Here is a 25,368-nt window from a genome sequence, read left to right on the forward strand (position 1 = left end):
TTAATATTATGAGCACTATGTTCTACTCTGAATCTAAATATAACCTTTCATATTGAAAGCCCTGCTAAATCCCCTGGATGGAACGAACCCATCCAGCTCCCAGTAATTTACTATCTGTGTGTACCTGCCACTCTTTAGTGTTCACCTGTTCATGGGACTGTAAATTACTTGCTGAGGATTTGTGGTAAAATTACTGCCTGTGGTCTGTTTTAGGAGCTTTTACGTGCGATGCTATTGTTTGGGGCTTTGCAAGACTAACCTGGGTAGTGCCAGCCCCAACTCAGCTCAGCAGGAATTCAAAGCAAGCAAGCCCAACTGCCTGGGCTTTTGTAAGTAAGAGATATGTAGAGAGAATTCTCTAACTCTACACTCAGGGAAATACTGTCTAACATCTCCATCAGAATAGAACTTGGAAGGCTTTGGTTGCAAAGGAACACCACAAAACTGGGATATAACTGAAAGTCCAAGACTCAGAACCACACTTCTCTGCATTTAGCCCTCAATCCTATACACATAAATGCCCAAATTTAGTAGTAGCTCAAAGTTCAGAACTATATAACACAACCCCAGTTATCAGTGAAAACTGGCTTCCTAATCTGGATATTTCAGTACAGGGGATGGTTTCCTCCTGTATTATTTAGGTAATTGTGTTTGTGTTACTACTAAGAAAAAAAAGGAATCCAATGGATCTCTAAAATCCTTTCTATCTGTGATAGTCTATTATGTTCTATGATTTCTTCCAGTCCTGACATTCTTTAATTCCATGCTTTTTGTTCTGGTCATTTTGGCCTCCTTTCTTCCTTTGAACCAAGCAGTACAAGGTCACAGGCTAAGTTACACTGCTTTTAAAAGTTAAACATTTACCAAGCCTTTTCTTTTAGCTCTCCTTTACACTAGAGGGGGCCTCCCTCCACTCCTTCCCCTTCTGACCTCCCTTTTCCGAAGGCACGGAGCCATAACAGCATTTATAGCAAAGTTTTTCATTAAAAAAAAAAAAAAAAGACATTCCATTGAGCACCACAGAAGCAGAACTGGGTTTTCAGGGGAGACACATGAGAGACAGGCAGATGTAAGAGCAACACCAGTGGGAACTGACCAAATGAGTAAATTTTATCTAACTGGAAAACTATAGAAGTTCTAAAGACTGGAGATCCCACTCAGTGGAAAGCTAAAATAATTGACAGCAAAACAAAATGAATTTCTAGGAAGTGTGGACATACCACTAAGTTCTCAACAACCTTGCAGGAATTTACAATGTTACATACTCCAGAGCTCAAAGGAGCATTAGGGTCCAAAATCATCTACTCCAATCCATACCCAAGTCCTCTCTGCAACTCCCTTATTTGACCAATAAGGAAACTGAGTTTCAGAACGAAGCCATTTGCACAAAGTCACATAACTACTAAATGCTAAAGTCAGGTCTGAACCTAAGTCTTCTGAATTCCACTATAGATCTTTGGTCCCTATGCCACACTGGCTCTCCAAATTAGTAGTTCAATATTCCTTAGGTAAATTTGTGATAGCCTTCCCAAGGCAAAAACACACTGGTAATTGAAACTTTCAGACAAGACTCTGAAAAAGCCAAACAGAATTTCAATCTTAGACCACATACAACATGACAGGTGATGCTAAAGGACAAATCCAGGGTAGGACCATAGGCTCTAGATGGAGAAGGGGTATCCCTCATTTTACACCTGAAGAAACTGGAAGCCCCTCTGTGACTTGCTTAAAGGTTCCACAAGTCAAAAGCAGTAAAGTCAGGATTTCAATCTAGGTCCTCTCAATTCCAAACCCAAGGCTCTTTCTACTAGCACAATTCAAGAGGGCTTTGTCTTTATTGGTACTTGGCTCTCTCCCTCTCTCCCCCTAAATAAATCTCCATTTTTCTCATCAAAGAGTGAATTAAGGAACTGTAATATGTTTACTGCTTCATCACATTAGGCTCTAAAGAATTTATTATTTTAAGGAGAGACTCTGCAAACTAGCTTCCCTGATAACTGTGTTATTCATGAAGTTTGATTCCCATACAGGTGCACTGAGTGCATATTTTCTACTTCCTTTTAATGGGGGGAGGATGTCCAGTCTCTGGGCTGTCTCAGCCAGGTGGCCACCATTAGTCTCCACGCTGATTCTCAGCTTTTAGAGGAAGAAATGACTAAGACCCAGGATATTCCCATCCTAATTGGGGAGCAAGCATAGTTATGGTATCATAATGGTATTTTTAAAACCACCATAATAGTAACAGCCACAATTATATTTATGTAGCACTTTTTATCCATTATCACATTAGAGCCTCACAAAAGCTCTGTGAGGTGGATACTTTCACCTCCATAATACAGAATAAGAAACTGAGGCAGGACTTATGTACCCAGTTCAAATGGAAGAACCAGGATTAAAGTTGATGCCTAATTCCAACACCACACAATTCCCACATCTCATCTTTTTCTCGCCACCTCCACCTCACATTTTTCTAGTGCTCTAAAGCTGACAAAAAACTTTCCTTAAAATATGACCGTGAGCAGTTCCAGTATTACTGCCCCCGGGTTATAGAAGAGGAGACTGAGGCTAAGAAAGGGGATGCCATGCATTACCCAGTTAGTAAATGCTGGGAGCCAAAACTTCTCCCAGGTCCAAATCCAGCCCTTTCTCCACCACTCCAGGCTGCCCCCTAACGGGCAGGCTAACAACGATATGATAGACAGAGCTTTCCAATTTTAACAGTCGTGCTCTTGAGACTTTTCAGCTGTCACTCTCCATCTGTTCAGGTGCTCTTCTGTATATGAGAGGTTACAAAGTAACACTGTTCAACTGTACTTAAAAAAAAAAAGGGTCAGAGTGAAGAATCAAAAAAACGGCCAAGATGAAGAAAGAAGGCTTAGGTAGCCGTTGTCCTTCTCAATATGTGGCCAGTCCATGAAGCCTTTAGAAACCATCCTCAGTTTTCTTATCTGTAAAATGAGGCCCATATTCCTCATACTACCTACCTACCTCACAGGCTGTAAGAAAAGCACTTGGAAAATCTTTACATAATATAGTTATATGTTATTGCTATTATTATTATTACTGTTGCAATGATGAAATTAAATACAACAAATCTAAACTATATCTTGGGAGTCAAAACTCCCAGGATGCCTGTCACTCATCAACCCTGCAATAATGAAGAAGTCATTTGCCTCTTTTTAAGTCTGTGTTCTCATTTGCAAAATGAGAATAGTAATACCTACAATACCATCTACCCTACAATGCTGCCGGGAGGACTCAATGGAAACATCAGTAAAGCATTCTGTAAAACTTCAAGTAGAGTGGAACATCACATTTGGAGTCTGGTTCAAATCCAGGCTTGTACAAATTCAAGCAAGTTCTTTCCCTAATGTGGGTGGGCCTCAGATGCCTCCTCTGTAAAGTGAGGGGGCTCGACTGGATGATGTCAAAGGTTCCTTCCAGCCCTAAATCCTAAATGCTATAGAAATATTAGCTATCAACATTAATTGTGGGGGCAGCTAGGTGGCGCAGTGGAGAGAGCACCAGCTCTGGATTCAGGAGAATCTGAGTTCAAATCAGGCCTCAGACATGTAACACTTGCCAGCTGTGTGACCCTGGGCAAGTCACTTAACACCATTGCCAAGACCGCCCCCCCCCCCCCAAAAAGCACTTTAATTGTGGACGATAAGCATAACTGGACGAAAACCTGTGTAGCCAGTCAATCAGCATTTATTTAAGTGCCTACTATGTGCCAGGCCCTGTGTTAAGTGCTGGGGAATACAAGGAAAGACAAAGGGCAATCCCTGCTCTCAAGGAGCTCAGTCTAATGAGGAAGACAACATGCAAACAGCTACGCACAGAAAAGATGAATGTGAAATATTCAACAGAGAGAGGCACTAGAATGAAGAGGAATTAGGAAAGGCTTTTGGGAGAAGGAAGCCAAAGAAACCTGGAGGCCTCTATTGTCAGCCCAGCTTTAGATACCAACAACCAGTTAGCTGCGTGACCTTGGGCTAGTTACTTCCTCTCCGTGGGCCATGAGTCTTTTCTGTCAAGTGAAGGGCTGAATGAGATGTGGCTCATGGTCCCTTTTGCAGGGCTGCCTAACTCGACAGGCAGGGCAGGGCAGTAGGAAGGAAGAATGCGGGTTTATACTGCTCAGCAGAGACTTGGCTTCCAGTCCTGGCTCTGACAACTTACTTGTGTGACCTTGGGGAAGTCACTTAATCTCTCTGAGCCTCAGCGTCATCAGCTTCCCCATCTGTAAAACAGAGATGACATAAGACTTGCAGCGTGTACCTCATGGGTTTATTGTGAAGGAAGCACCCTTTCAATGTGAGGCTTGTGAAAAAGGTTTTGACTCCTGAATCTGTATCAACGTCACTACTGGAGACATCGAGAAAGCTCTTGTGTTGTGCCCTTTGAGTGCTTTAATTCAATCTCTGGATGGGTGAGGGTAAACAGCAATAGTATTCTCCTAACAGCAGGAGCAAAGTCCAAATGCCAGAATGTTTCCAAAGAGAACAGGGCTCCCTCTCCTCTTGTTTTAGAAGACTGCTCTTTCCAAGCTAACCCATCCCATTTGACCCAAAGGGTTTTAATTCACAGAGAGGCCCATGCAAGTCTCACCAAGACTCATGCAGGCCAAGAACAGTTCTTTCCAGCCAAGGAAAGGAGGCATCTGAGCTGACCAGACTTTATGGGAAGTGGCCTAATAGGACAGGAAGTAAAACACATCATAAACCACCCTCCCACCTCTGACCCCTGGGAACAAATAACAAAAATTCTTTTTTAAAATATATCCACAGATTTTCACTATATTATCATGAAACATGGTTTTATGAGAGGAAGAATTTGGGAGAATACACAGATCCTAAAGAGAAACCGACTTTAAAAGGTTCATTTCCCCATTAACCAAAGAAATGACAGCTAATGTATCCTAAGTTTGGAACTTGGATCAGCTCAGCTCATAACTACAGTGACTGAAATGGAGGTAAACAAAAAAGCCCAGAGTTTACATTTAAAATTGGTCTGAATATAGAAAACATGACTTCTACCTAAAATTAATACCTTCAACCACTGAAACATAAGGAGATCTGTCATTGCAAACCTCAACAAAATAACTTATCCCATTTCTGCAGTGCTTAAAGGTTTATAAAGCGCTTTCTTCACAACCACTCTGTGAAAAACTCCTCCCTTACAGATGAGGAAACTGAGGTTTATAATACACCTAATCAAGATCAAACATCATTGAACCCAATCCCTTCTATTCCCAGGATCATTAGAGTTGGAAGGTCCTTAGAAGGCATTTGGTAGAATCCTCTCTTTTGAAACAAGAGAAGACTGAGGCCCAGAGAGGAGAAGAAACTTGCCCAAGGTCCCCTAAGTAGTAACTAAGTGGCAAAGCCAATGAGGGACAAACTCAAGGAGACTGTCCTCTGACTCCAAACTCTTTCTACTACACTACACTGGCCTCACTTTTTTCAAGGGCAGATCAGTATGGAATTGAGTCCTGATTCAAGGGGAAACTGCTTACATAGTATGTAGTCTTTGCAAACACAAATTAAAAGGATGAGGAAACATCTGTATAAACAGGAGTGAAAAATATATTGTCTCTGCTCTCTTTCCAGTGGCAAAGTGTAGGAATTAGTTAATTAAAAAAAAAAAAGGAGATCCCAATTCTAATAAGCTTTTTAAAGAATTCAAATACAATCAGATTTTTCCCTCAATTCCTTGGGAGAGACGCCTAGATCCTGTCACACCTACTGTAATTCCTTTTAACCTTCAATAACTAGGATCTACCTGGCACAGCCAGAGACAGAATCGAACAACAAACTCCTCCACCAATCCAGAGAAGTTTCAACTACTTCGGAGACACTTTCTCTCCTTCTACAAGCTCTGGTTCCCTGTGAGGTCACCTACATGTCTCTGGAAAAATGACTGCCAAGAATGTTGAAAGGGCTCTCTTTCAGAAGGTTTTGATCAAATATAATGGGAAGGATTTTTAGTGACCACAAGGCCCAGATTCTAACTAGTTTCCCTCACAAGACTTATTGAATGTTTTTTGGTGCTTACCTAAACTTTTGGGTCCCGGTAGGATGATTTGTCTAGGCCTCTCCGGATGTCCCCTCCTTCACCTTCACCTTCGACTTCCCTGTACAGTTCTGGACTTCTGCTGGATGGAGTTAGGATAGACCCCACAATTCCAAGGTTCTCATGCTTGCCAGTTAACAACACACTTGCCAGAATCCACAACTGGTTTAAAAATCATAAATACAATTTGGAGTAGCTGGTAACATGCAGATCAGAGACTGCTAAAAGAAAAAAAAAATTAACTTTCAGGTCCTCCCTTGTAAAATCTAATCGTTTCTAAGTGCCTACTTAATTTCCCAGAATGGCCATTTTCTGAAGTGAAGGTAAGCATTCCAACTCACCAGAAGTATTTTCATAAACAAAACTATTCTGAACTCTTAAAATACCATTCAGGGCCAAAACCTCTATAGATTAAGAAGAATGAATCTATGTTAGGCAGTTCACTCAACTATCATAACACAGTTTTAGACTTTCTTTTTAATGGGGGTAGGGAGAGAGAAGTGAGGAGAGACTGAAAGCACAACAATTATCTAACTTAGAATTCTAATTTGAATCTATAATGTATTCCCACAGACCCTTCCATCCAAATATTCCAAGTCCCCTCCATCTCTTTTCATCTTTGATCCAGCTTTTCAATCCAAAGCTGTATCAACAAACTTTGTCCTTCATGCTTTAAACTCTAGCAGCAGTATTTCAAGGTCACTCTTACTAACGTCTGAGGCCTGCTTCCAGCAACTTTGATGGCACTGCTGTTCCAACCAGATGCCCCAAATGCAAACCCAAGTCTTTCTTTCCGGCTAAGTCCTTGACATCAAGGAGGGGGAATGCCCCCACCAGCCCCTGACAATTGCACAGGCCTGCTCCTTTCCTCTCTCTCGGGACTGTCCTTGCTAGTGTTCAGCTTCTTGAACGTGCTCTACTGCAGAAACATTCGAGTGACCTTCATTCCTTATTCGCAAATGAGAAAGAAAACAAAGAATTCCTTATATTTATCAAGTATTTAGTGAATGTTTGAGCAAAGGATGGAAGATTTCATTATCCACAAGAACTAGCTGGTGAGATTTAGCAACTTGCATTAGCTTCACATTCCCTCACAAGCAAAAACTACCAGAATCTGAAAGGACAAGAGGCTGAGCTGCCTAGACCTAACTTTCCAAGTCACTAGAAAAATCATAGAATCTAGTTTGTACTGTATAAAGAATCTGTCCAGAAATGTGTAAAATGGGGGGGGAGAAATGTATCAAATTCAGTTAATGGAGAGACAGCAAAAAAGTATATGTGTCTAGGTGTCAATGTGTATAAAACAGGAAATACTGTCAGATTTACTACTGTCTATAAGAACTAGGGACAGGTGGGTTAAAACAAAGTTATGAAAGAATTTCCCTTGGTGAATTCAGGGCCTTCACCATGACACCCTAAAGCATAAGTGGAAACTCTATTCTTTTTTCCTCCTAATTCAGAACAGCCCCTTCCCAGTTTGAAAACATATAGGCTTGAAGAGCTTCAGGACAGCTCACCTCTGGCAAAAACCCTCTTTGGACAGTCCGGGCTATTCTGTGGTATATGTAAAGCTTCCTCACACTGGAACAAAGGAACATTATTTAGAAAATAGTTCAGCTAAATCTTGAGCCTGGTTTGCCCAAGGCACAGAGTTCAGTGTTTGGCTGCTGTTTCCTGGGGAAATGATTAACCCTTCTTCAGGGACCTGCTCTTCTCCACATTAACTAGGCAAAAAGAAAAAAAAAAAAAGGCACTACCACCCCACCACCCCCATCCCTCCTGAAGGGCATGCAGGAGCTCCACCGAGAAGCCAGGGGCTGGAGGTGCGCCGGGAAGTATGCACGGAATGCAAAGGGGCCATTTTCTGAAACAGTGCAACTTGTCTACACTCGGCGAGGCCAAAACAGTTTCGATCATTTCAACAGAAAACAAAGAAGGAAACTTACCGGGAACTGCATTAATTTTACATGGAGCTATTTATATCTCTCCTCGGACAGGGAGAAATTAAGTCACTGCTAGCCCTCCCCCCCAAGGACGGAGGAAACAAAAGGCGTAGGAGATGCCGAGCCGGGAAGGTCCACTCCGGGGCGAGGGCGAACCGCGGCCCCCCCACCAAACTATTCGCCATTTTTCTTTGTCTTTCAGCTGACCCCTGCCTCAGTGAAAAACTCCGAGGCGGCCTCCGCCGGAGCCCTGCAGCCTCCTTCCACTTTAACAGGCAAAGGCATTCAATCTATCCTGCTATTTGACACCGAGCCTCGCCTCCGGCCGCCTCATTGGCCGCGCCGCCCTCTCGGCGACGGCCGCGCCGCCGCCATTGGCTCCTGCGCGTCATCAGGGCCCTCCTTCGGACACTTCCTGTTTTAAAGTTACCTTGAGAAGCAGAGCAGGGGTCAGTGGCGGGGGCCGTGGCCGAGCGGCCCCCGGCGGCGCCGCGGGGCGGCTGGCCGAGTCGCCCGGCACCGGCACCGCAGCCCCGGGCGCGGCCCCGAGGGGCGACACAGGCCGCGGCAGGGCTTTTCTCGTAATTATACAGCGGGGTGGGTACCTCACCCAGCCCGGGCGCTGCTCATTGGCCGTCAGAGTTCCATTTAAAAAAATTGAAGATAATTTCGCTGCCTCTGATTGGCTGCCAAAGACGTCTGCATGACAGCATTACAATCTCCTCGGGTAGTTTATACAAGAAGCCAGCAGGCTCACGTCGGAAAGTTACTGTGGGAACTACGCTCGCAGTTTTAACGCCAGGCAGGCGAAGGCAAACTCGAGAGGCAGAGAACCCTCGAGAGCCCCCGCAGAAGCACCGGGCTGCCTCCGGGCCGCCGCCCGCCCGCCCTATGCTATGAGGAGGAAGAGCAGCTATTGGGATGCCCAAAGTCGCTCTACAAAGACCTTCTGGGATTCCCAAAGAGGCAGCGCCTAAAACTTAACATCTAAAATCAGTAAGGAACTGAGACATGTATGCAAGAACACCACCCAATTCTCTTACCGAATTGGTGGTTAATAATAATACTACCGATAGCCAGCATTTACAAAGCGCTTTAAGGTTTATAAAAACCTTTACATGTTAACTCATTTGTCAAAGGATATGAACCAATTTACAAAATAGTACACTGTTGCAAACAAAAAGTATTCAGTCTTACGAGTAATCAAAACAAAATAACCAAAATAATGAAATAAAACAATCAAGACACTAGTCCACATTCATCAAATTGGCAGTAGTAATTAAAAGTGACAAAATTCAGGGTGGAGGGAATTGTAAAGTAACAAACACACTGCTTTAGTAGAATTACAAAGTGATTCAATTTTTTGAGGGCAATTTGGCAGTACACAACAAGAATAAAAATAATAATACTCTGACCCAATAATGAAATTAGTGAGAATATATCCTAACAATGTTATGAAGGGGAAAAAACTGTTGGAAAGACACATGTAGTAACGTTATTTGTAATCATAAAGCTATAAACAACCTAAATGTCCAACAGCTGAACAGCTAAATACACAGCTATATGAAAGAATCACATCTATACCTGAGACAGAATTCCAGATAAAACATACTCAAGTGGTCATCCAACTTCTGCTTAAAGTTCTCCAATAAGGGAAACATGGGCACATTGCACTTTTATATAGTTTTAATTGTTGGGAAGATTTTTTTAGATCCAACCTAAACCTGTCTGTTTGCAAAGTACACCCTGTTGCTCCCTCTGGGGCCAAGCAATTCAATTCAACAGGCCAAAGTACCCACTACATGCCAGGATACAAAAACAAAAAGGAAAAACAGTTCTTAGCTCAAAGAGCATGCATTCTACAAGCTAAATAAATACAAAATATACACACAGCTATTTTGATATTGGTGGAGAGCTGAAGAGGCCTTGTAAGAAGGGAGTGTCTCTGAAGACAGGGATCCCATAAAGGGAGAGATGAAAAAAAAAAATCAGCCTTTACACACTCATGGGGGGCCATCCTCGGCAAAGGAGGCTAGAGGTGACATGTTAAAGCCTAATCCCTATAACAGCCCTTCAAATACTTGAAGACAAGGATCATGATCACCCTAAACCTGCTCTCTAGATTAAACATTTCCAGTTCCAATCCTTCCAACCCTCCAGCCCCTTTTCCAACTCGGTTGCCCTCCTCTGAGCAGTCTAACTTGTTCATGTGCTTCTGTGTGGTCTCATCAGGTCAGAGAACAGTTCAACTTTGTGCCATTAAATAGGATAACTACAAGGACCATAAAGAAATCTGGACTTATATGAAGTAATATGAAAAGAAAATAGAACAAGGACAGCCTGTACACTATTATTATATAAAAGGAAAAATATACACACAAACATAGAGATGGACAAAAGACAGAAACAGAGAGAGTAACTAATAAGTTTGTATGAACACAGTCAAAGACATTCATTTTTTAAGTGTAAACAATTATAAATAAATGTATTAATTGGTTTTGTTCTTGTTTAAAGCACAAATACAAATTATGGTGACCTTAAGATATCACCCTTCCACCTACAAGAATGGCAAAAGGTTTTTTTTTTTTTTTAAATAAAAAGGTCCAAAGGTGGTGGACCATGCGGAAACAGACACAGAAATACACTGTTGGTAGGATCACAGGGTTGTGTAAATATTTTGGATAGCAATACAGCAGTATACACTAAGAATCACAAATCTTTTGACTCAGCGATTCCATTGCTAAGATTATCCTCAAAACATTGTTTAAAAGAAAAAAAGGACCTTTCTGTACAAATATATTCAAAGCTGCTCTATTTGTTACAATAAATAACAAAACTTTATCTAATGACTGAATTATGATGCATTAATATAATCAACATGTCATAAAACTACAACTATGAAACACATGAAGAAATATGGAAAGACCTATATGAAGTAAACAGTAAAATCAGCAGAATCAAAACTGTTTAGAGACTGAGTATAACTATATTTAAAATGAAAAAAGGGAAAGAAAACAGAAAAAGGTCCAGAATTTTAGGATAGGCTTAGAGAGTCACAAAATAAAAGTATCTTGTTTGTTTGTTGGTTGTGAATTCATTTAGTTCTGCCTTGTTAAAAATGGGTGTGTGTGTGTGTGTAAGAATTTTTTTTCATATGTTTTTGTTTTTTGTTGGCAGTTATTGAGTTTATGGGCAGCTATGTGGTTCAGTGGATAAAGTGCTGGGCCTGAAATCAGAAAGATTCATCTTCCTGAGTTCAGATCTGGCCTCAGACATTTACTATCTATGTGACCCTGGACAAGTCACTTAACTCTATTTGCCTCAGTTTCCTCATCTGTAAAATACGCTGGAGAAGGAAACAGGAAAACACTCTAGTATCTTTGCCAAGAAAACCCCAAATGAGGTCACAGAGTCAGACACTGAACAACAATATTAAGTTTATAAATTTTTTCAAAAGCTACATACATGCATAATCTTTTTTAAGTATCTGCCCTTATAACTATGAAAGACTTATAAATTGTAGATCAGCATCATGACAAAGGACTTTATATACTCTGAAACACTACCACAAAACTATCGGAGTAGGAATGCTGAAATAATAATATGGTATAGTGGGGAAAAGCACTGGGTTTATTTGGCGCCAAAAGACCTGGTTTGAGTCCTGGCGTCATCAGTTCTGAGCTACAAGACCGTGGCAAACTCCCTTAGCTCACTAAGCTTCACCATCCTCATCTGTAAAATAGGGACTAATGTAAAATATGGATTGAATTAGGTGATATATAAGATCTTCTCTAGCTTGGTCATTCCATGGTTCCTTGTAGGAGGATCAAAAAAGGAAGACAATACAAGGGGAAGGAGCTTCAATAAATGACAGCGCTGCTTTAAGTCCATAGAACAGAACTAAAATCAGGTAAATGCACCAAGAAATGTACATTATATTCTGATGGAATGTGTGTGTGTGTGTGTGTGAAAGAGAGTAATATAAAATACAATTGATTAGTTCTTAAGAAAGCCTACTTAAGACTTTGATTCAGTAAATCCCTTTCTTTCCCCCCCCAAACTTGCAAATGTAAGCAGCAAGACTGGTTTTCAGGAATGATTTGATAGATATACTTCTCTGGCTTGCTTTGAGTGCTCTGAAGCTCAGTGGATTGAGCAGTGTTCTGGAGATGAGATGTGTTTACCCATTTCAGGTATAGTCCCATGCAGTCTATAACTACTCAAGCTTTAGGAGGTGTAAGTATTACCTTTGGCATCTGGGTGATGCCTCAACATGGTTAAAGTTAAGATGCCTAAATTAAACAAAAACCTCTTTCAGCTATACATAATTCCATTAATGCTTCTACAGAACCCTGACATCCCTCTAATAACAGAGGCCATTAATAGCTCCCCAAGCTGCCTCCAATCAAACTATAAATGGTATGTCCTGAGAGTAAAAATGACTGCAGCTGTTTGGCCGTCCCAGTGGTGGTAGGTAAAAGGATAAGTGCAAACTACATTTGCTATTCACTTGGCTGAAAAAGACCAGATCCCTTAGAAAATTTTCTCATTTGTCCTCAGAAAATACCATCCTTAGTCCCTTAAGAGATTAAGGCAGGCATTGAAACAAAGGGCAGCTGATGTAGCTGGTCACTTCACCAACTACTCTTTTGTGTGGTTCCCCTTCCCTTCCCCCCAAAAAACACTTTAACACAATGAAAACCAAATTTTTACTGCCTTATTAAACACTTACTCTGTTATTAAGCATGGAATATAATACTACTTTCTGTAAGAAATGAAGAGATGGCTTTAGAAAAACCCAGGAAAAGTCATTCCCCAATTGATAAATGGTCAAAGGATATGAACAGTCAGTTTTCAGAGGAAGAAATTACAGCTATCCATAGTCATATGAAAAAATGTTCTAAATCACTATTGATTAGAGAAATGCAAATCAAAACGACTCTGAGGTACCACATCACACCTATCAGATTGGCTAACATGACAAAACGGGAAAATGATAAATATTGGAGAAGATGTGGGAAAATTTGGAACACTAATGCATTGCTGGTGGAGTTGTGAATTGATCCAACCATTCTGGAGAGTAATTTGGAACTATGCCCAAAGGCCTATAAAACTGTATATACCCTTTGACCCAGCAATACCACTTCTAGGGCTGTATCCCAAAGAGATCGTAAAAAACAGGAAAAGGATCCACATGCACAAAAATACTTATAGCAGCTCTTTTTGTGGTGGCCAAGAATTGGAAATTGAGGGGATGCCCATCAATTGGGGAATGGCTGAACAAGTTGTGGTATATGAATGTAAAGTAATACTATTGTGCTATAAGAAATGACGAGCAGGCAGACTTCTGAAAAACCTGGAAAGACTTACATGAATTGATGCAGAGTGAAATGAGCAGAACCAGGAGAACACAGTACGCAGTAACAGCCACATTGTGCAATGACTGACTTTGACAGACATAGCTCTTCTCAGCAATATAAGGATCTAAGACAACTCCAAAAGACTCATGATGGAAAAAGCTATCCACATCTAGAGAAAGAACTGTGGAGTCTGAATGCAGATAGAAGTGTACCATTTGTTCTCCTTTTCCTTTGTTGTTTGTCTTTCTCGTCGTTCCTCCCATTAGTTCTAACTCTTCAATACATCATGACTAATGTAAAAATATCCTTAATATGAATGTGTAAGTAGAGCCTATATCAGATTGCACGCTATCTTAGGGAGGAGGGAAGAGAGGAAGAGGAAGAAAATTCAAAACTCAAAATCTTAAGGAAGTGAATGTTGAAAACTAAAAATAAATAAATTATTAAAAAAAGAAAGAAAGAAAAACCCAAGAAGACTCATATGGACTGATGTAAAGTGAAGTAAGCATAACCAGGAAAACTATTTGTGTGCTAACATCAACTTAGTAAAAACAAGCAATTTTGAAGACTTAAGAATTCTCATCAATGAAATGGTCCATAATGATTCCAAAGGACAAGATGATGAAAAATGCTCTTCACCTAACAAAGAGATGATGGACCAGTACATACAATGAGACATGTTACTGGACATGGTCAGTTTGGGATTTTGTTTTGCTTGACTGCTTATTTCTTACAAGAGTTTTGTTTTTCTTTTTTCCCTTTCTGAAGGGAGATAGAAAGGAGAAAAATGAATACTTGAAAACTAAAATCAAATTTATTTTAAAAAATGTTCATAAGTAAAGTGAAGTACATTAGAATAGATCTTCCACGGGCCTTAACAGCAAAAAAAAAAAAAAAAAAAAAGAGAGAGAGAGAGAGACAGAGACAAGAAAGTAGGCAGGTCAGAATAAAGCATTCCTCAATCATACTAGGATGACATCACTGTAAACTTAAAAGAATCATTCAAATCATATAAATGAGATTTTTCCTCTTCTATCTCTTTTTTTTTTTTAGAAGTGTGATATAGTGGAAATAGTATTAGTCTTGGAGTAAGAATAACTGCATTCCAATCCAACACTGACACTTACCAGCTATGGGAACCTAGGAAAATCATTTAACTTCTTTGAGACTCAGCTACCTCATCTACAAAATGGGAATAGTATTAGGCTTACTGTGAAGAGAGCACTTTGTTAATTTGAAAATTTCTAAAGAAATTTGAGTTATTATGGTGAAAGGACAGAAAACCATGACACATAAGGATCAGCTGAAGTAACGAGGGGTACTTAGACTGAAAAAGAGAAGACCTAGAGGGGACACAATCATAGTCTTTAAATATATGACAGCAAGGAGAAGGGAACATTTACTAAGCACCTACTTTGTGCTAGGCTCTGTGCTGAGCACTTCACAAATATCTCATTTGATCCCTACAACCACCCTGTGAGGTGGGTGCTATTATCATCCTTATTTTACAGTTGAGGAAAATGAGACAGACAGAGGTTAAGTGACTTACCCAGGGTCACACAGCTTAGAAATGTCTTGGGGCTGGATTTGAACTTAAGTTTTCCTGACTCTGAGCCCACTGCACCACCAAGATTTATTAAAAACCTAAGTGTCATGCACAATTCGAGGGGCTTGGGATACAAATACTGTACAAAGAAACACTGTCTATTCCCAATGTGTGAAGGTCTGTCATATAGAAAAATGGACTCGTTCTCCACGACTGCAGAATACAAAACAAGGATCAGTGAGTGGACATCACATTGAGGCAGATATTTTTGCTCCATGTACAGAACCTAACAAGGAAAGAGAGCTTCCTAACAATATAATGGATTGCCTTTTAAGAGGCAGGGTGATAAGCATCCTGTCACTAGAGGTGTTCAAACAGAGGCTAGATGACCAGGTGGCAGGGCTGCTGAAGAAAGGATTCTTGTGTTGGCTGAGGAGTGGGCCAGTTCACCTCTCAGGCTCCTTCTAATTGGGAAGAGCCTATGTTCTTTTTCCACTGTGCTTGTTCTTTGGAATTTTCCAACATTCACTTTCAATTGTTTTGTGGTTCTTGTAGTCACTGTGCTGTAGTTTAAGAGGTATGAGAAAAAACCTTTCCCTTATTTCTTTGCAGAAATGGGAGACTATGTGTATGAAATACAGCATGTATTTTCAGCCTTTGTCAATGTGTTGATCAGTTTTGCTAATTTAAAAAAAATTCATATTTGTTGTATGAGATGCCTCCCTGGGAGGGGAGAAATTAGGAGAAATGCAGGCAATGTAAAAAGAAATGACATCAACAAAAAAAAATTTTTTTTTTTTTTTTTGGCGAGGCAATTGGGGTTAAGTGATCTGCCCAGGGTCACACAGCTAGTAACTGTCAAGTTATCTGGTCTGAGGCTGGATTTGAACTCAGGTCCTCCTGACTCCAGGGTGGGTGCTCTGTCCACTGCACCACCTAGCTGCCCCCCAAAATTTATTTTTTAAAAAAAAGTCTGTGATTCTAAGATACCTTGCTAACAGTTTTATAAAGAATAAAAAGTAGCAACAAAATTAGTAACTGCTAAATTAGGAATTTATCTACCTCAAAGAGTGGTAATAATAATAATTATTGTAGCCACCATTTATATAGCACTTTAAGGATTGCAAAGTACTTTACAAATATTATCTCATCACCACAACAACTTTAGGAGATTGGTGTTTAAGTGACTTTGCCAGGGTCAAAAAATAAAGAAATGGTCTTATAAATTTTAGATCAAATACACTATCACTGGTCTTAGTTTTGTTATTCACAATAATAACAGGATAGGAATTTATGAAGGATACTTACTAATAACACTACTGAGAAGCAGCTGTGCTAGAGTGAAGAATTGCTGAACCTGGACGAACCTGGGTTTTGATTCAGCCACTTCTTACCTATGAAATCACTTCACTTTTGTGAACCTCAGTTTTTTCATCTGTAAAATTAGGGTTACAAGGATCCCTGCTTATCCTGTTTCACAGAGTGGTCATAAGGAGCAAATGAGACAATTAAATTTAATTAACAAATACTTATGAAGTGCCTGCTATGTGCAATACTCTGTACTAGGTACCAGGATTACAAAGACAAGAATTAAACAGTATCTAACCTCATGGAACTTACATTCCAGTCACTGATAAGTACACAAGTAAACACATTTAAAGTCATTTAAAACAGGAGAAAATATTGATAACTAGGGTGAAGGGGAGAAAAAGTGTCTTGAAAGGTCTTAAATTATGTACGCTCCCGGAAGCAACTAGACTGTGCTTTGGAGGAAGCTAAGAACTTTACTCTGTTGATGTATGTGAAGTACTTTGCAAACTGCAAAGCACTACTTACAATCATTACTTTCCACACTAAATGAACACAATTAAAAACTGGACTTAGTTATTGCTTCCTCCAACTCACTCTCCCCCTCCACCAAGGCCCACAGCATGTGGATCATAGGCTCATAGATTTGGAGGGGATCTAAGAGGACATCTAGCCCAACCCCCTCATTTTACAGATGAGGAAACTGAGTCTCAAAGAGGTGCACTGCCTTACTACTGATCACCCAGGGCACAGGCCTAAGCAGTGGAGTCTGAGGCTAGGAGGTCCCCTGACTGCATAGCCAGGTTCATGCCACTGTCACCAGGCCACCTCTCTTTTAGACTAGTCAGCACTCCAAATGCCTACTGGACATCCTCCACCTGGGTGTCTCACTAAGCCTGAAACTCAACAATTCCAAAATAAAATTTATCATTTCTACCTGCCCCCCCACCCCAACTTTATTCTGGCTACACCATTTCTGTCAATGGCATTCAATCTCCTCAATTTGAAGCCAAAATCTATCCCTTTACACAGTAATCAAGCTACTCTCCCTAATGGACAGATCTGACCATGCCATTTCTCACCTTATGAGACTTCTAAGCTCCCTAATGCCTCTGCACTCAGCTGTCCAGGGCTCGCCTGCTTTCCAGGCCTAGCCCACCCCACTTTCTACATACCAGGTTGCGGCCAAACACACACCCTGTACTTTTGAGCCTCTGCTGCTCATAGCCACAGAGTCCTCTCTCTCTCCTTCTTTTCCCAGGGAATGCTTAACCATGGTTTAAAAACCCAACTGAAATACTATCCCAGGAAGTCTTCTCCGATTCCACTCCCCAAATCTGTGACCTTTTCCTCCTCTGACCTCACAAAGCACTTTATTTTGCAGCTTTCCAAAGGATTTATTTTTTTATCATTAGTTAACTGTGCATGCCTCCTACAGACACTAAGTTTCTTAACTACTAGGACTTGTCTAAACCTTTTTATTTTCCTCGAAGCAGGTTTAGCAATATACTCTGCATATAAGCGCTTATTAAATGCTTACTATGTGCTAGCCACTGTGCAAATAAGCACTGAGGATACAAAAAGAGGCAAAAAAGTCTGCCCTCAAGGAGCTCACAATCTAATGGAGGAGACAATAAGCAATCAAATATGTACAAAGCAAGCTATGTACAGGATAAATAGGAAACAATTAACAGAGGGAAAGCACTCAAATTAAGAGAGGCTGGGGAAGTATTCCTGTAGGAGGTAGAATTTTAGTCAAGACTTAAAAGAAGCCAGAAAGGTTGGTAGAGGAGAGAGAGAATGCTATAGTCAGAGAAAATATCAAGAGATGGAGTGTCTTGTTCATGGAACAGCCAGGAGGTCAGCGTCACTGGATAGTAGAGTATGTTGGGAGGAGTGTAAGGTTTAAAAGACTGGACAAGTAGGAGGAGGTTTGGTTATGAAGGGCTTTGAATGTCAAGCAGCACAACTGGGAGCCCCGGAGTTTACTGGGGGGGGGGGAGTGGGGATGGCAGACATGATCAGACCTGTACTTTAGGAAAATCCCTTGGGTGGCTGAAGAGAGAATGGTTTAGAGTTGGATGGACTCGAGGCAGGCAGACCCATCAGCAGGTTATTGTGACAGTCTAGATTTGAGGGGATGAGGACCTGCACTAGAGTGATGGCAGTGCTAAAGGAAAGAAGAGGGCATATTTGTGAGATGTTGCAAAGGCCTTGGAAACAGACTGGATACTAGGGGAGGGGGAAGGAGACTGAGAATGAGAGATAGTGAAGAATCCACTTCACTAAGTTATGAGCCTGAGTAACTTGAGAGGATGGTGTTACCTTCTACAGTAATTTGGAAGGTAGGGGGAGAGGGTTTAGGAGGAAAGATAATGAGTTCAGTTTTGGAGATGTATAATTTAAGATGTCTACTGGATACCCAGTTTGCAATGTCTGAAAGGCAGTTGGAGATCTGAAATGAGAGGTCAGCCGAGAGGTTGTGGTGGGATGGGTAGATTTGAGAATCATCAGCACAGAAATAGTAATTAAATACAAGAGAAGCAGTACTGAGGGGAGAAGAAAAGAGGACCAAGGACAGAACCCTGAGGTTAGAGGGCGTGAACTATTGGAGGATCCAGCAAAGGAGACAGAGAAGGAATGAACACTCAGATAGGAGGAAGAACCAGGACAGGGTGGTGTCCTGAAAACTTAGAGAAAAGAGCCTATCAAAGAGAGAGGGATCAACAGTGTCAAAAGCAACTGAGTGGTCAAGAAGAATAAGGATTGAGAAAAAGGCCACTGGATTTGGCCATTAAGTAACTATGGAGAAAGCAGTTTCAGTGGAATGATAAGGGGAAGCCAGATTAGATTATAAGGGGTTAAAAAGGGAGTAAGAGGAGAGAAAGCTGAGGCACTGATCATAGATGCCCCTTTGAGGAGTTTACCTACAAAGAGCCAAAGAGATACAGGACGGTAGGTTTTTTTCAGGACAGGAAGACATGGGGCATGCATGTTTGTAGATAGTAGGAAATGAGCCAGGAGAAACTGAAAATAAGTGAAAGAGTGGGGATGACAGAAGGGGCAATCTGTTGGAGGAGACAGGATGGAATGGGATCACTTGAACAAGTAGCTTTGGTAAGGAGTAAGGCCACTTCATCATGAGAGACAGGGGTGAAGGAGGAGGAATGGCAGAAGGCACCTGTGTGATAGGAGATGAGGAAGAAGATAGAAAAGAGAATTCACAGCAAACGACTTCAATTTTTCCAGTAAAAATTCCAGTAAAATATGAGGCAAAGTTCTCATCTGAAAGAGTACAGAGAGGTTTAAGGAGGGATAAACAGGTTTTGGCCAAGTCAATGAGGGAGGTATAGTAGGATTGCCTAGCAGCAGTGAGGGCCCAATTGGGGTTGTGTAATATAGATCTGTAGTGGACCCAGTCAAAATGGTTGTGTGAATTTCTCCACCTTCAGCAAGCAGCATGTGTAGAGGACTGAAGGTGATGAATGGTGGGAGTGATTCAAGGCTGAGGTTTAGGGTGTAATCAGAAATATGGTAAGATGTAATCAACATATGATAAGGAGGCAGGAGGAGGACAATGTCAGAGGTGAATTGGTTCACCAATCAGTCAAGATGGGAAGGAAAGAGGTTAGTGTAGAGGAGATGGATTGGGAGAGAACTTAGGGATCAAGATATTGGAAGTCATGGTGCAAAGAGTGGGGTTCTTAAGGGAAGACTGAGGGAAATACGAAAAGCCAATAGATTATGGTCAGAGAAGGGGATTTTTTTGTAATAAGTAGTTCAACTGTGGGTGATGACAAAATCAAAGTTATGACCATCTTTGTGTTATATTTTTTAAAATCATGTTTTGTATTATTAAATTGAACTGAGTTAATCCTTTGATTTGGAGCCTTCTCTATTATTTATCTGAAAATAAGGAAGGTGTCCTTCCATATCTCCAGACCCAGCAATGGTCTGGAAGCCCATAAAAGCCAGGGAGAGAAGGTATGCTATTCAGTCCTCACCACATCCTTCAGCAATGAATGCAGACTTCAACTCTCCTTTTCCATGGGCATTAGAGAGAAGGGGCCAAAAACAACTGCTCATTTACTACCCAACACTTTCCAAAGTAGATGTGAACTCCTTCCCCACTCCCCACACCCAAGAGCTACCTAGGATTTGCAGAATTCCAAACATCTGCTCCCATCCACCATACTTTCCAGTATCAAAAACATGGTGATGTTTTACTAATTTATGTACCTCAGTATTTCACAAAAGGCATCACACTCATCACATTTGTCTATACTTAAAGACACGTACAAAATTTCCCTTCCAGGGCCATAATCTGAAAGCAAGTGTTACTGGGGGAGGGAGAAGTCAAATTATTCCTGAATTTCAAATCTCTTGCCACTCATCTTTCATTTTACCTGCTTCTTTCCTTTAACACTGCCACCCTGGTGCAGACCCACATCACCTGGACTGCTACAGTAGTTTGCTGGTTGGTGTTAGCTGGGGCAATGCATAAGAAAACTGGGCTGGAATGAGGAAGACCTGAATTCAAATCCAGCTGCAGATATTTCCTATCAGTGGGACCCTAGGCAAGTCTTAACCTGTGTGCCTTGATTTCCTCAACAGCAAAATGGGGATAATAATAGCACCTGCATCCAAGGGTGGTTGTGAGGATCAAATGAGATATTTGTAAAGCACTTAGCACAGGGCCTGGCACATAGTAAGTACTTAAATGCTTGATGACTGACTCACTATCGCTTTCACTCCACTGACCTTACTCTTACTGATATGGTCCAAGAATCCATTAAGGTATCTTAGCAATTCCAATTGGTCTACTCCTCATCAAACCTCTTTCTGGACCCTATCCTCAAGCACCTTTCCTTTCTGGATAATTGTAGCTCCTCTCCTGGAAAATGCCCTTGGATATACAACATGGCATTCAAGAGTCACAAGTCTCAAAAACCTCATCTGCTACATGTGCTTTCAACATGATGCATCTTTCCCAGTCCCTCTCCTTTGTTTGTAAAACACAAGCTGAACATTTGTTGCCTGTTGGAGTCTTTGCCTGTATATATGCAGGGCCCTGTACATGTCCACATTTATAGTACTGGGGAAAAAACCTAGTCTTGAAGGTGAGAGACCTGGATTCAAGTCTGGTCTCTTTTGATTCCTGTGTGACCTTGAACAAGTCACTTAACCTCTAAACCTCAGCTTCCTCATCTATGAAATGGGCAATAATGCCCATAGCACCTATCTCATAGGATTATAGTAAGGCTCAAATGAGATAATGATGTAAATCATCTCTTACTATCATTTTTACCATCATCATCTGTAAGCCTATCTGTTGCAAAACCGACACTGAGCTGCACTGATTGAGGGAACTTCATCATTGGGGGTTAGTTCCCTACACCAATGAAACCACAGCTCTGATCCAAAAAATAAGTCATCTTCCCAGGAGTACTATGCTGCACCTATGCAGGCTATGTATACAGTCTTATGATTCTCAATGAATGGATGATAAAAGAGGGTAACAGGTTTCTCTTTGGCAACCATGACTCAATATAGAGGTTACTACAATCCTAGCTACAGATGATTCCCTTGGGCATTTGAAGTCCCTTATAGTTTAAAACTGAATGAAGACTTTGGGGACAGCCTGTGTATGTGGCAGAGTTGTGACCATAGAGCAAAAAAATTTATTTAACCATAGACTATGGTATGCTGTCCCCTTCAAAGTTGTTTGTTGTTGGGCTGTTTGGCCTGGACTGTGGTTTCGTCATGACTTCAGATTTAAAACTGTGTAGCCTTAGAGAGCTGCCCAAGTCACTGAGAAGGTTGAGTGGCTTGCCCGTGGTGACACAACAATTAATCTTCCTGACTCCCAAGCCAACCCTCTACCCAACTGAACTGCTCAGCCCCTTCAACACAGTCTGTAAGAAAGACTCTTACAGACATGATACTCTCAGGAAAAGGTGGCCCTCTCCATTGTTTCACATGGTTTGTTGTTAGTACAGTATAAGCAAGCCCCACCACAACATAGCTAGCTAAAGCTGGTCAGTGGAGCCCTGGAATTATTTTCTTTGCAGATTCCCTTCCTAACTGCCCCCAGGGCCTGAAGAGACATGGAGGGAAGTGCCCTCACCAGATCTACCAGGTAGGAAACACCCAGTTTCTGAGGCCCAGAAAGGGGAAACTGTGAAGAGTCAGTATTACCATTATAAAAATTATACAGTTTCAGGTCTCTGAAGGACCTAATGTGAACTGATATAGTCTGAATTTTGGTCACCATGAATGGAGACCCTCACCCAAACTGCTTGTATTCCTATGTAACTATGTGCCCCCTTCTGCTCTGTAAAAAAATCACTAATGTTTTCACGAGATGGATTGACATTAGGTCTCTGCGGAAGTGATGACTAGATAATTATTCCAATAATATCAACACCTATATCTCTGAACTCCTTTCTCGTAAATGCCTTTCAGTGACAATTCATGTGCCACACTTTTTTTTTTAAAATTTAGAACAGGATTTTCCAGCTTGATCCACCAGCTAATTTACCACACTTGTGGTCCCTTCAAAAAAATCAAACTCACCCTACTGAGAAGATCCAAGATAAAGTACCTCCTATAATCTAATGGTAGTTCCAGAAGTGGAGAAAGTACCCCCAGGCTCTAAAGGTAGCTCTAGAAGTGCCAAAGGGATCCCAGTGTCTGAAGGCAGTTTCTCAAGTGGAGATACTTCCAAACTTTTCTGTGCAGTGGCAGCATAGCTGAAGTTGTAGTGGGGTTTAGAAAAAATCCCTGGGCCTAGGGGGCAGCTCTGACACTTAGGAGCTGTAATTATGGGCCAGTTGCTTTACTTTTCTGAAGCTCAGTTTCCTCATCTGTAAAATGGAGATGATAATACTTGAACTATGTGCCTCACGAGAATTCTGTGGGAAAACACTTTTAAAACCTTAGAGTACTATACAAACATAAGCTACTGCTGCTGCTATTAATAACCCTCCCAAAGTGACAACTTTGAAAGGGATATTAATTTACACATAGAAATCTATAATGTTTTTAAAATGAAGTCAATCACATTGTTCCAAAATAACAGCTGTTTTTACAAGGAGCACAATACATTGCCAGATACTCATTTTTCAAATGATTATATTTATTAACTTTTATACAGTACTTCATGAGATTTGATCCTTACAAATACCTGTGAGGTGAGTGGGAGTATTATTATTATTATTTTCCCCATTTTACATATGAGGCTCATAGAAGTCAAACATCTAGCAAGCATAAAGACTGAGGAATTGAACTGGGGTTTTCTGATGCAAAAATTCAATGTTCCTTCCAGGAACTAGACAAAAATCAGCCCTAGGGTTAGCTTTAGAGATGGGAGTGGGGGGTGAAGGGATGTTCATTTCTGAGTCAATTTCCAAATTTAAGAAAACCAAATAAAGACAATGTACATGTGCCTTCTGACTGTCTCTCAGTATTATAGGAGTGGCTTTCTGCAGACTCTTGTTTTCATTTTAATTCAAATACTTATCAAGCATCTACTCTGCACAATCTACTGTGCCAGGTACTGGAAAGGCTACAAAGCTCAATCAGACATGACCTCTGCCTTCAATGAATGAGGAAAGAGGCCTTTGAGAGCTAACTGTCTGATAGGGAGAGGCAAAGCAAAAGTATCTATTACATACATATATAGGGATATATAGATATATGTGTGTATATATACTATACATATATTTTTTATATATACATATATATACAGAGAGAAACTCTCTACAAATTAGAATACGATCGATGGATAAAACAATTTTAAGTCCTACAGTTTAGTACTAATGAAACGAGTCAGTTTAAATGCCACCATAAATAGCAATCCTCTGTCTACCCAGTAACTGCCAACCCAAAAGGCTTTGCCTCCTACGAGGCCAGGGTCTTTATTTGTTTGAAAAGGAACATGTTCCCTGCCCTTTGGCTACAGGCTAAAACAACAATTACCTATACAAAAAGTTTAAAAACCCAAAGAGACAACTCTAGTATGAAGAGATCTACAGCACTGCCTTACTTCCTTTTTGAAATGGCTGTGCAATGTCCACTGGAGGGGACACAAGGGATGGCATAGTGATTTAGCCCCGGGCAAAGACACAATCACCTCATTACACAAAGATCACTGGACAACTGGCAGCTGAGGAAGGGAAGGCAAGGATAACAGTAAGATTAACTTTAGGAACTATCAGCCTAGAATGGAGCTGGACCAACAACAATGTAAAATACCCCACATCCCAGAATCATTTCCTATGAGTCATCTTGTCCCTTGTCACTACTTTTGAGCAAAGCTAAAGCTGACTATGTATATCCCATATTCAGGAATATGTGGTCAAGAATAGAACAATTCTTTAATCTGATTTATAAGGAAACAGTGTGAGATTTAAATAGGTAGCACTCACTTAAGTTCAAGGGAACTCTTTACATACCTAAACATGGGCTTGAATCCTACCTAGATTTGTAACAGTCAGAAAGAAAACATTCAAATAGAAGAGGACACTACTCCAACCCTCTAAACCAGGGGTGGGGAACCTGCAGCCTCGAGGCCACATGAGGTCTTCTAGGTCCTTGGCTTCTGCCTTTTGACTGAGTCGAGTTTTAGAGAACAAATCCTTTTGTTAGGGGGATTTGTTCTGTGAAGTTTGGACTCAAAGAGCCATAATCAAGGACCTAGAGGGTCACATGTGGCCTCAAGGCCACAGGTTCCTCACCCCACCTCTAAACCATACTGCTTAGATATAGTAAGTCACATAAAGAAGCATGGATACATAGCCCCAGTGCCTAAAAGAAATTAAGTTTCTGTTAAATACATAGGTCCAAAGACAAGAACTTTACTAAAAGCTTTAGTAAAAACTCAAAAACGTAGCCCACACAACTAGGTCAAAGACAAGTACCAGCACAGATGTGGCTAAGTATGGGAATGAGGTAAATTTTTAAAGCTAAGGAAAAGGCTGACAGAGGGAGGGATTTTTACCCAAAAAGTCTAGGACTTGCTTTCTTCTGAGTTGACAGACTTACTTCCAGAACAACAAATAAAACAACATAGATTTCATTTTTTGAACACAGCACAAAAACAATGTATGTTTTCCTTGGGTTTGAACAGTCACAA

The 25,368-nt window shown here is 40.9% G+C and overlaps 1 protein-coding gene across 7 annotated transcripts in view; it reads right to left on the minus strand.

Annotated features, from left to right (window-relative positions):
- NFYC (nuclear transcription factor Y subunit gamma) overlaps positions 1–25,368 on the minus strand; it is a 100,534-nt gene that overhangs the window by 63,316 nt on the left and 11,850 nt on the right. Inside the window, exons 1-3 of one of the 7 annotated variants that reach the window (XM_027864529.1) lie at positions 8,449–8,504; positions 6,058–6,296; positions 4,183–4,243 (exon numbers count right to left, since the gene is read on the minus strand). The exons of 1 other annotated variant lie outside the window; for it this stretch is intronic. The gene's annotated coding sequence lies outside the window, so the exon portion shown is untranslated. Of the gene's footprint in view, positions 1–4,182; positions 4,244–6,057; positions 6,297–8,021; positions 8,300–8,448; positions 8,505–25,368 lie in introns of those variants that run through there. 5 more of the 7 variants (XM_027864530.1, XM_027864527.1, XM_027864531.1 and 2 more) reach the window with 5 other exon arrangements.

Source organism: Vombatus ursinus, unplaced genomic scaffold (genome assembly GCF_900497805.2).
Source record: "Vombatus ursinus unplaced genomic scaffold, bare-nosed wombat genome assembly UNPS02014775.1, whole genome shotgun sequence".
Taxonomy (NCBI): Eukaryota; Metazoa; Chordata; class Mammalia; order Diprotodontia; family Vombatidae; genus Vombatus; species Vombatus ursinus.